Raw genomic sequence first — 12,438 nt, 5'->3', positions numbered from 1 at the left:
TTGCCTATAAAACACTTGTCCAGACTTGATAAGCCAATAATGATTACCCACCTCTGGACATTAATGAGAAACGTATTGAAATTTTCGGAGGTGGTGCTCTTGATATTACTATAAATTAATTTGTGTTATAACTTTTGTTGATTTAATCTTTTCAGAACGCTGCAGCCTCTCGTTGGTTTCTTCACCGCAAAACAGACTACAACCCGAGGCAGACCACTTTACGCCATGAGTCGAGAGCAGCTGGAGTATCTAGTTGAAGCGGGCTTCAAACGACGAGCTATTGCTAGTCTGCTTCATGTGTCAGATATGGTTATTAAGCGCCTCCTCAGGTATGTTATCCAGTCAATTGAATAACAGTGTGTATACAGGGTGTCCCAAAAAACAAAGCCACTGTAAAATGTTTATTTTTTCTTAACTAAAATAGGCACAGGTATTCCCTTTTAACACATTATTATTGAAATTCAAATAGGTATTGGTTTGTTACCTTAAGTGGCAATTTGTAGATAATGATTTCATTTTTTGTAAAATGAGTCATTTAGTACTTCTTTTCCAAACAAAATCAACCTTAAATTCATATTGAACAACAGACATTCCCAAAAGTGCTTTTAATCCACAATACATTTCTATGTCTGGTTAACGTTTCGGGCCTATCCTTGACAGTTTGAATGACATAGGCGACCATGTTGTCAGGGCCCTCGTTTTGCACTTTTTACAACCGAATATCGGCGGCTTCCCCCACGAAAAACATACTTTTTCAGCTAAAAATTTTTATTTTTACTTTTTTACTTTTATATCTATGTTGCCAGCTGGTATCATGCTGCTAACCTTTGTTTAAATGTATATTTATGTAAATCACATTATAATAAAGCAATTTTAGTGTTGAATGGTTGGTGAAAAGATCTTCTAAAATTCCCCTTTTCGCCCAAAACGATGCAAAATCCCCCCTCATGAGGGATATGGGTGGCTTCCTCTGGCGGCAAGAGAGAGCCCTGGCAGTCAATGTGATTAAAATCATATCCTCAAAACCTCTACGCTGTGAGGATCCGATGACGCGCTGAACTAGTCCATCTCTGCCAATCAGTGCCTTTGTTAATGAATCCTGTGTAAATGATTTGAATCTACCAGTATTTTTTAACGTGGAAAAAAACTTTTATTTTTGTGCTTAACTAACCGAAGTGAATAAGAAACATGTTACATGTATTTAAATGATTATATCGATTCGGTAAATCTGATTGTTCAAAATAGAAACAACTCCAGATCTGGACGAAGGGAAGATCGAGTACTACAGTCAGATTGCACTGCAATGGGAGCCACACCACATCTTGATTGCTGCAAAGGCACAAACATACCTGAAAAAACATATTTTCTCCTTTCTCAGTGAGATATATATTTTTCATATCCCCTCAAAATAAACAAATATTCTCTATTATATATTTTCAGGACATATGGTATAAGCATCAGGGGAAGGTACTCGAGCATCTCCAACGAGGAACTTGACAATCTGGTTTGAGAGATAACAAATGGCAATCAGACACTTGGGCAACGAATGGTTCAGGGACAACTTCAGAGTCTAGGACATCGGGTTCAAAGACAACGTGTTGCTTACAGTCTGATCCGGGTCGACGAAGCAGCCGTAGCCATGCGATGGTGTCACTCGATTCGACGAAGGGTGTACAATGTTGCTGGTCCAATCTCATTGTGGCACATAGATGGAAACCACACATTGATAAGGTACAAAATTACTTAGTCTGCTAGGTCAAATGATAGAAAAACATTGTAAAGATGACTGTTGCCGCTTTTTTGCTTTAATCTTCATTATCTTTTGTCAAAATATTTATCTTAATGATATTGTCAAGTTCAAATCTGAGTCATGTGGGGTCAATAACTATGTCAGTTGGTCAAATAATGGAAAAAAACATTTTAAACACTCAAGAGGCCACAATTTTGCATCAATCTTCATCACAATTGGTTGTTACAATTTTGAATTTGGGTCATGTTGGACCAAACACTAGTTCACTAGGTCCAAGGATTGAAAAGCTTGTAAACTACAATTCTATGCCAAAACACTCATTCCTATGGCATAGCATTTTACAAATACAGTCTTGTTTAAGCTTTTCTATTTTGTACTGCAGTAGTTAACTTTGTACATTATACGAGAGTGCATTTTAAATGTTATCTAAAACATATTTTGTGCAATTTTGGTGTTGTTTGCAGATTTAGGGGGCGGGGATTTAAATATTGCTTTATTTGCCCATAATATGCATGACATTGCGTAAAAAATCTACTTTCAGCTATTTTTAGAATTTTATGGAAACTGTGTATCAGTTTTCTGAAATTTTTGCCCAAAATTTTATAAGATTAAAAATTTAATTTGAGGTGACGGTAAGATAAGAAGATTAATTGGGCAGATTTGTATTTTGTGATTAATTTGGGCCCAAATAATTTTTTTATACTGGTTACCCCCCTCCACTTGAGGCCATTTATACTCACACCAAATGAAACAAAATACTTTGCTGTTTTAGTACATGTGCATTGTAATATCTATACAAGTATGTACAATTTTTATACCTTTTTTCAGATGGGGTTTTGTCATACACGGAGGCTTCGATGGCTTCTCGCGGATGTGTGTTTTCCTCCAAGCTGCGACCAACAACATGGCTACCACGATGAAAAAAGCCTTCATGACAGGCACCTAGCGCTATGGTGTCCCATCAAGAGTCCGGAGCGATCATGGACTGGAGAATACCGGGGTTGGGGCGTTTATGATAGCGCATCGTGGACCTCGTCGGGTTTCTTTCATCACGGGAAGGAGCGTTCACAATCAGCGGATTGAACGCATGTGGCGTGACCTGTTTGCCAGTGCAACATGCGTGTTTCACAGCTTGCTTACGTATCTTGAGGAGTCTGGACAGTTGGATTTGGCAAATCCAGTGCACATGTGGTGCCTTCATCACGTGCTTGTGCCTCGTGTCCAGCGAGCGTTAGACATATTTTGTGAGGGCTGGAACTTGCACAGGTTGAGTGGTGATAGAGGTAGAACCCCCACACAGCTCTACATTGATGGCATGATGCGCCACGCTGGACAGGGTCATAGGGTATCGACGTCATGGTGTTCCGTGCTCCGGAGGAGGCCATCCAAGACCATGACGAATATGGCATTGACGATGAGGTCGAGGTAGCTCTCCGAGAAGACATGATCATCAATGTGTCAAATGTAGACTGTCCTCTGAACATTTCATGAGATAAACATTCTGACAAATTTTCATGATGATCAGGGAACAACCTTGCCCACATTTTATCAGCGAAAGTAACACTAATTTTCACAGTCTCTTTTGGTCTTAAATCCACCAATTGCTGACATGAAGGAACCGACTAGGTAATCAACAGCAGGACCCGATGCTGTCAGGCTGCATTCCAGCGACCAACAATTATCATAGCAATAAAAGTTAGGTTTAGCAAATTTGCCCAGACTAACTAAGATGATTTAATAAAACAAAAATTATGTTACTATGCTGAAACTTTGATGAGGCCTTAAGTATGCAAATGATTTCAGCTTGCCAGCAGCATTTATAAAGAGCTAACTAACACCATCACACTTACCCTATAATAAAATTGTCAAACTGTAATGGTAATCCATTTGTTCTGTTGGTGACACAGCAAGCATTTCAAGGCACCTCTTTTCGATCAATTTATCGTATCCTGTAATTAAAAAGGTTATGTATTGCTTGAAAGCTATTGATCCACAGACTGAAAAAAACTTACTGCTAGAAAACTGAGTTATCATATGTACATGCAACTACTAAACTAGTTACAAAATAACATTGGTCATGGTCTGTTCGTCAAATTTAATGTTTTTCAGACAATATTAAACCGAAAATGTAATGACTGGGTGCTTTATTCAACAAGACTGCTATTGTAAAATGCAAAGTCACAGCAATGAGTGTTTTGGCATTGAAATGTGAGTGTTTACAAGACTTTTCTATCATTTGACTTTGTGACCTAGTTTATGACCGCATATAACCCAGAATCAAACTTGACCTTGAGATCATCGAGATGAACATTTTGATACATGGATGAATTCCATTCAGAAATGTAGATTGATAACCGCATATCGCCTTCCCCTAAATAATTAGACCCCCCTCCCCCCTATACGAAAAAGAGGAGGCCGAATGAGTCTCCCGTTTAAATACAAAACATAGCTTGTGATATATTGCTCGGACCCCTTCTGCAATATTTGATTTGCCCTCTAAAATACAATATTTAATCAAAATCTTGTTTCACTATTTCATCTGCACCATCTTTATAATTATCTAGACTTTTGTTTAAAAACTTGGCATTTTGATTCCGCTCCCTGTGTATGAGGATAATGACCCCTGTTGGGTATCTTATATAACCGCTTTTGACTGTCAGACTCCTTATTTGGTAACAAGCTCCAGTACACTACTTTTATCTCATGGTATACATATAAAATTACATATGTGTTCACTTCCAAAAGGTCATGCCCCTTACCCGAATGCCGGACAAAAAACCTTCTGGACAAAAACCATCCCATCAGTTGTATAGGGGCCGGACAAAAACCCTCCCAAGAAAAAATTTCACACAGCTAAATACACACAACACAATGGGTACCGGTAAATCTTTTAGGATTAATGAATGCACACTGTTAAAACAATTACATTTGTCTGTGTTTAATTGACTTCGCGGGAGGGCTTTTGTCCGCCCCGTTTTTTCATGGGAGGGTTTTTGTCCTACCCAGTTTTTTCATGGGAGGGTTTTTGTCCGCCCCCTATGAAAATAAAGGGAGGGTTTTTGTCCGTTAGGGGTTTTGACCGTATTCTCCTTTACCCATCTGGATCTATGTGACAGCTATATAAAACTGCTCAATGATGCATGCATGCATGAAAATGTTACTTTTTAATTTAAAAACAAGAAACTGCAAAAAATTGAGTCCACATATTTGATGAAGTTATTTCAACGTTTCGATTGTCACAAAAATGAACACTTCACCAATGAAATATTAAAATGTACACTTCACCAAGGAAATATTTGCTTATTTGATTTAAACTATTTTACTATTTACTAATAATATTTCAATTTAAATTACATCGGTGAAGTGTAATTTTTTTGGTACACATCAAAAGATTGACATCCGTAAATTCATCAATTATGTGGTCTTAATTTGTTGCAGTTTCTGATGTTTAAATACAAAAGTAAGATTTTCATGCATTCATCAGTCTATAAAATGTGCTTTGAAAAGATACATGCCAGTTGGGCCAGTTACTTAAAGAATTTTTACATGCTCAACATATTTTTTATAAGCACAAACTTGTTATGCCCCTGGATTAAATGATCCGGGATATACTGCTTTTGGCCTGTCTGTCTGTCTGTCTGTCTGTCTGTGGAAAACTGTAACATTGGGTTGCAATATTGAAGATAGCAACTTGATATTCGGCATGCATGTGTATCTCATGGACCGGCACATTTCGAGTGGTGAAAGATTTAGGTCATCCGTCAAGGTAAAAGACAAAAAATCTCAGGAAAACTGTAACATTGGTTAAACTTTTGCAATACCTTTTGCAATATTGAAGATAGCAACTTCTTAGCAAATCAATTTCTAGGAAGTGCTTTACCAGGCTTAGCCCCATCAACATACCTTAGAAACTGCATAGCCTATATGACATTTGTTGACATTAACGAAAACGGAAACGTATTACTTGAATGAAATAATTGATTCAAACAGCATCAACTCGATTAATTTCTAGAGAAAACGTCATAGTACGTAGCAGAGACCGCTTAATAACATATTTTACCCTTATGCCTACGTAGTTATGACATTTTTTTATTTTGGTTAACCGTAACTTCATTTTGTAAGCCATAGCTACATATTCACACAAACAGAAGCACGTGTTTCGAAAAATCTAGTTTAGGTCATGTAAAAGAATTGTTAATACAATATTAAAAGACAAAGTAATAAGCGCCGCGTGATTAACAATGATTTTTATATCATATACAACCAGCGTAGTTTACGCCCAGCCTGTACATCCGCACAGTCTGGTCAGGAGCTACAACGTCCGATCATAGAAACAGAAAACATGGCATGACTTAATGGCGGACAGTGGTGCTCCTGAAAAGCTATGACGGAGCTACGCTGGCAATATACGACATAAGACACATTTCCGCATAGCGCAGGTCATTGAATCTAAATTATGTGTACATGACTTTTAATGATATATACAAAAAGTATTTTACATGGGATTATGGTCAGGCTTTTGTACATAGTCAATATTATTTATGACATATGACCTCAGACCTCAAGGTTATTTACCAGTTTTTGTGTACAGTATGACAGCGTTGTTTTTATATACTAAAGCGATGCATTTATACTGGTACATCGCTGGAATATTCACCTACTGGTCTCGACCGTCGGCCTGAACGAATGATGTCAGTTGCACAAACGTCAAAATGTATCATACTACTGCTACTGCTGCTGGTACTGCTACTGGTACTGCTGCTACTACTACTACTACTACTACTACTACTACTACTACTACTACTACTACTACTACTACTACTACTACTACTACTACTACTACTACTACTACTACTACTACTACTACTACTACTACTACTACTACTACTACTACTTCTACTACTACTACTACTACTACTACTTCTACTACTACTACTACTACTACTACTACTACTACTACTACTACTACGACACTACTATTACTACTACTACTACTACTACTACTACTACTACTACTACTACTACTACTACTACTACTACTACTACTACTACTACTACTACTACTACTACTACTACTACTACTACTACTACTACTACTACTACTACTACTACTACTACTACTACTACTACTACTACTACTACTACTACTACTACTACTACTACTACTACTACTACTACTACTACTACTACTACTACTAACAACTACTACTACTACTACTACTACTACTACTACTACTACTACTACTACTACTACTTCTACTACTACTTCTACTACTACTACTACTACTACTTCTACTGCTACTGCAACTGCTACTGCTACTGCTACTGTTACTGCTGCTGCTGATGATGCTGCTTCTAATGATGCTGCTGCTGATGAAGAAGATGATGATGATTATGATTATGATGACAATGAAGTTGACGATGACGATGATGAAAAAAATCAATGGTAAAAATAATCCCATTGGAAAAAAATCCAATTGGAAAAAAAATCCCATGGAAAAAAATATCTCATGTTTTTTTTTTATTTTTTCAAACACGAATCGCGTAAATTGTTGATACTTTGATAAAATATAGTGTTTCTAGAAGTTAAATGAATAAAACTCTCAAGATATTAAAAAAAATTCCATGTTTTTTTTCGCATTTGAATTTTTTTTATTATTCAAATTTATAAGGTTTTGTCCACATAATTGATTATAAAATCCTAAATAACGTTTAAATACTTAAATACGCGAAGAAAACTTGTTTTAAAAACTGCCAGAAATCCCATGATTTTTTCGCATCCGCGAATTATGGGAAAAAATCCCATTTGAAAAAACACATGGGAAAAAGGAAAATCCAATGGGAAAATGCAAAAATCCCATGGGCAGACCAACATTGCGGTTAAATTTCATAGGAAAAAAAACGCTTTTTGTGAGCGAAAATAACCAAATAGTAATACAAAATAAGACCTTTTATCGCAAGCTATAACACAAAGAAGCAAATCTTCAAGAAATAGAGTCATTGAGTTTGCGAAATTTAGCTTTCGCAAAGTTTTTTCGGTGGCCGTTAACACACCAAAGTTGGCTGGCATGTCCATAATTTTTTTTATCGTATCCTCTTACCCCTATGGCGATTATAATGATTGCTTGCTATGTATCTACAATATCGATTGCTCTTTTAAAAAAGGGAAAAATGGTGCATTTATTGAGATAATAATTTGTTTGGCAATTGCCAACATCTGACGAAATATTAATTTTGATAACACAATTTCATATTTAATTGCAAATGGTGATTTCGGAAACGATAAAATATTTATATCCAGCTTAATTTATGTTATAGTATGTAAAATGAATAAAGATTAACATATTATGTAATAGTGTCTATTAATTGTTGCAAAGTTAAACAGAAATAATGTATGAAATCAGGGCCTTTTTAAAGAAATTCTACTTAATCCAAAAATAAAATATTGATGCTTATGTGTGAAGGTCATATTCCCAAAATGCTAAGAACTAAAAGCGAAACAAGAGAAAACTAAATGAAATTGTTTTACCATCCTTTCATTTTGGTACAGCTGCTGTCTCTCTGTACTGATATTGACCTCACTAAGATGCCCAAAGATTCCTAAAGAAGCTGTTTTGTCACTTTACCTGGCTGATCTCTGACCTTCAAATTATGACCTATTTTCTTTTGATGACCTTTTTTCTTTCGCTGACCTTGTTGAACAATTTTCTCTCTCCGTACTCATTAACATGTCTCCTTCATTTGACCTCTGTGACCTTCATATGACCTCTGTTTCATATCACGTGCGTTTGACCTTGGCAAACTTTAAGCCTGGTCTGACCTTAGTGAATATTTACCACTATAGAGGTAACATTCTTTTACTTTACTCACTTGTTATGAAACATGGTCAGATTGTTTATCTTAACATTTTCTTGCAAGTTTGAATTTGGATTGCGTGTTGCTGAACACTAGGCCAACCGGTCAAATCTTAGGTAAACCATCTTAAACAAATATAGAGGCCACAATAAAGGCTTAATCTTCTTTATACTTGGTATAATGGTCATCGGTAATATCCACACAAAGTGCAAATATGCGTCATGTTTGTTCAAAAACTAGTTAATGAGATAAAATATCATAAAATATAAGAACAAATTTATTGCAGCTAAAGTCAAGAATAAAGCTACAATAATCCTATTGTTATCAAGCGATAAGGTGTGAAAACATGTTTTCCTAACGGGGCTACTGTATTGATCGATATGCGATACCTAAACAACTGTTTGTAAAATCAGTTTATTTGTTCAGTCATTTATTTTCAGATGTAACCAAACAGCTTTGGCAATCTTTGATGTATTCAAAGCCCATAGAAGTCAGGCGTAACTGGATAAGCTGTATCAACACAACATTCGAGCTGTCTTCGTGCCTCCGTCCTGCACAGATCAACTTCAAACGTTAGATACAATACCAAATAAACTGTTCAAAGATGAACTTAAAAATTGTTTCAAGGCGTGCTATTCAGATTGTGTTTCAGAAAAAATTAAAAACAATTTAAATGTTGTTGATATCGACCTGCACACATCATCAATAAAGGAAATCCACGCAGTGTGGCTAATGAAGGCACACTAAACAATCTCATCTAATATCGAGATGATTAAATCAGCCTTTGATAAATGTGGCATTTAAACATTATGTAGCATTGTGCGCTGTGTGCGTATTTGGTTGTCTATGTATGCTTTGCACGTTCAGTATATTTGTGAAGTTGTGTGTCTTTGAGTAATGCCGTAACTAAGCAGTATGTTAATAGTTTATTTTGTTTATAATACGTTTTTATATATATTTCTCCAAAATGTTATAATCGTAATTATGTAAAATCGATAACAAAGTAGTTTTTATCTTAAACTAGTGTCAAGATTAAATTTCTTACACGATGGTATACAGTAATTCTAATTACCCGGTGTCACCGTAAATTTCTACCTCAATGGGGGCGCAATTTTGGCTGGGGGAAAATTTAGCGAATTTATTGCGTTCGCGAAATTCGCAAACATTTCAACCTCGCTAACTTTACCACTTATACAGTATGTAACATGCGAGACAACTCTTCTTAACATAGAATTTAGGATTGCTATAAGGGTTGGTTCAGTTATTCCCCTTTGTCTCCATTATTATTCATGATTGTTCACTTTACTTGTGTGTATCATTTTTATTCTAGGTTAAATTAAATCTATATTTCTATGCGAAATTTCCTTTCTTGGCCATTATTTTGCCATATATTCTTTGCTGTTTAAAAAACTGAACACAAATAACCACCATCATCATCGAACACAAATAACCACCATCATCATCGGACATGTCGAGCGTAACAATCGTTCTTCCTACCTCAAAGGTTAAAGTCAGCTTTAAAAAACTTAAAAATATCAGCCATAACTTTGTAATTAATTCATGGATTTCAAAATAACTTGGTAAAATGGTAAACTATCACAAGACTTGTCGCGTTAAAAAACCGACTATCCACCTCATAGTCAATGCCACTTTTAAAAAACGAGGTCGAATTTGGCCGGTAGTCTGCTTGACGATTCCTGTATCTGCCGTAACTTTACCTTATATTGGCGCCTTTTGAAAGAACGTGTTTAAAATGAAATCGATCATCAGATAACAAGTCTGTATTAACATTTGTCTTAAAACAGCTTATTCGAGTTTTCACCTATTCATCATAGCTTAATGACAACCATAAGACAACAACATTTGGTGTGTAAAGCCTGTATCCCTTCCTCAGGAGGTCACAGGTAGAGGTCAAAAGTCATATTTTGTAAAAGTAAAATTTGCATGTGGGGGTAACCATGCCATAAGGACACGTCGTGTTCATTTATGTATATCTTGCTGTTCTCTTGCTAAGTTCATGCCTTCCATCAGACCAAGTATTAAACAAAATCCTTGAACAGTCAATGGTTGAGTTTATGGTGAATCCAAGATATTTTGCTAATTTACCAAGTCCAAGTTTATGATTGTAGAGATTGCAACCCAATTGAATGGGGGCCCAGCAATAGCTTGAGTGGACTTTCATTTTCCAGGTTTCTTTCCATTTTGTTTTGGAGGATTTTGACATCTGCCTCAGTAGTTTTTGTGAGTTAGGCTATTGTGTAATCAGCAAATAATTGGACAGTGGGGTGTAGCCCCTCACCTATTTCTTTTATATAAAATAGAAATAGGGTTTATTGCAGGAATGTCCAAGAATGAATAATTACTGTTGCTATTTTGGATGCATGTTCATTGATTTGAACAATATAAAAAGATGCAGTATGCAACTGATAGACTTAACTAGAATGAATGTTATGTAATATGTAAGTGTTTCATTTCCATAAAACACATTGCGTTGAAACAAGAAAAAGTTGTTAAAACATTATAAAGTGTACCATGGCCTGTTTAGGCACACTGCCCTACGCTCTCATTGTGTACTGTGAATGACTGAAAAGCACTGCAGTTGTAATCATATTGAAGTATAATATAAGTGTGTGCATTTTTTAATAAGTTTAATAAGTTCAGGAATGTTGGTTTGAGTACTTGGAAATTTTGATGTGTTTTGGCTAAGAAAAAATGAAGATAAAAGGGCTATTTGCCTCCGGTAGGAGGGGCGAATTAAGCAGTCCCACTGTTCGTCAATCTGTCCTTCGATCCGTCCGGCATTCCGTTTCGGGAGTTTTTTATCCTTATCACTTTCAGATATTTATGGCATGAGGCGACATGTCACATGTAAAAACCGTATTTAATTGAGAATTTATATCAGTCATTTTGGGGGAAAATAAACCCTTTGAAATATGGAATGGGGGCGATTTAGTTTCCCCCAAAAATGATAAAAGTACAACTGAATATATATTAAATAAAGAGCATTTTTTATGTCGCCAACATTAAAGAAAATATATATAACTGAACATTTTTTTGCAAAAGTCTGAAAAGTTCATAAACCCACACGACATCAAATAATTATAATACCATAATGATCACAATGGAATACGTAATATATATTTGAAAACACATTTTCCCGGCAATGTAGGAGGGAATTACCTTTCGTGTTTGTCCTCTTAATTCCTAAAAGGTTTCTAATATACATAAATGCCATAAACACGCATCTTAAGTCAAAACAGGAATCAACATTTGGTGTCGGGATATGTGTGGTTTGGGTGGGTGTGGGGTCTTTTGGGGCTTGGGGCTTCTTGTTTTGCTTCCCTTTCCTTAAACGAGTTGTCTGCAAACCATACACACTTTCTCAACTTTGTTTGGCCTTAACAATCTATAAAATCACCGCTCCGCTCAAATTTTCTACTGCCTTGGAGTGTTACCACTCCACTTGTTATATTGTACTATCTGCTGGTTTTAAAAGCTCAATACCCTGATATAGCGTATATTCATATAGCGCGTCGTTGCTATAGCACGTGAATAGTAGCATAGAGAATATCGTACCCGGTGTACAGATGATTTAAACCTCATAGGTAGTAGAGAGTGACGGCATGTACCCAATGTACCAGTGATTTCAATCTACTGGCTTATAAGTGTGAGCGGGTTTGAAAGCTTTAAATTTCTATTTCGCGAATGTAGTGTACCATTAATGAGCTCCCCTGATGGGCGTATTGGCCTGTAAGTTTCAGTGTCAATGTCATAGCCTATTTAAACTGGGAGTTAAGTATGCTTTTCATTGTATTAATCATAACCAACATTGA

This window comes from Dreissena polymorpha, chromosome 6 (genome assembly GCF_020536995.1).
Source record: "Dreissena polymorpha isolate Duluth1 chromosome 6, UMN_Dpol_1.0, whole genome shotgun sequence".
Taxonomy (NCBI): domain Eukaryota; kingdom Metazoa; phylum Mollusca; class Bivalvia; order Myida; family Dreissenidae; genus Dreissena; species Dreissena polymorpha.
Note: the sequence above shows the minus strand (reverse complement) of the source record.